The following is a 632-nucleotide window of genomic DNA, read 5'->3' as shown; positions in this document are numbered from 1 at the left end:
CAAACGAAGATTTACATTTTTATTTATATAGATGTACCCGGCCACGCGTTGCAGTGGCTCAGTCTGGTTAAATGGAAAAGAAAGAAAAGAGAAAGCGCACGTATCTAATATGTTTAATTTCACAATTTTTGTGGGTATACAATATTATTTGTTGTTCCATTGTCTGTGCAGATATAGAGATTGTCTGGTTTGCCGACTCTAGAACACGCAACAAATAATTGTCCATGTGAGAAGCAACCCGTGTCTAGATCTAAACCGCACAATTCTAAAGATTGGCCCTGAGCTTTGTTGATGGTGATTGCAAACGCCAATCGAATTGGGAATTGTAATCTATTAAATTGAAATGGCACATCCGTTGGAATCATAGGAATGCGAGGAATGAGGACATCTTCACCTTTGAAAGGTCCTGTCAAGATTGTTGCTTCTACGACGTTGCTCAATAATTATTTTACTTCAAGCCTCGTGCCGTTGCAAAGCTTTGGCTGGTTGATATTTCGCAACATGATAATTGGCACACCTATTTTCAATTGCAGTATATGCGGAGGCATCCCTGGCAGATCGCGTGAATTAAAAAATTCTGTTGGATAATTAACCGCTTCATCTGCTTCCACAACAGTGTCGACGGAGTTGTA

This window comes from Cryptotermes secundus, unplaced genomic scaffold (assembly GCF_002891405.2).
Source record: "Cryptotermes secundus unplaced genomic scaffold, Csec_1.0 scaffold234, whole genome shotgun sequence".
Lineage (NCBI taxonomy): Eukaryota > Metazoa > Arthropoda > Insecta > Blattodea > Kalotermitidae > Cryptotermes > Cryptotermes secundus.
The sequence above is the reverse complement of the archived record's forward strand: the minus strand, read 5'-3'. Positions refer to the sequence as shown.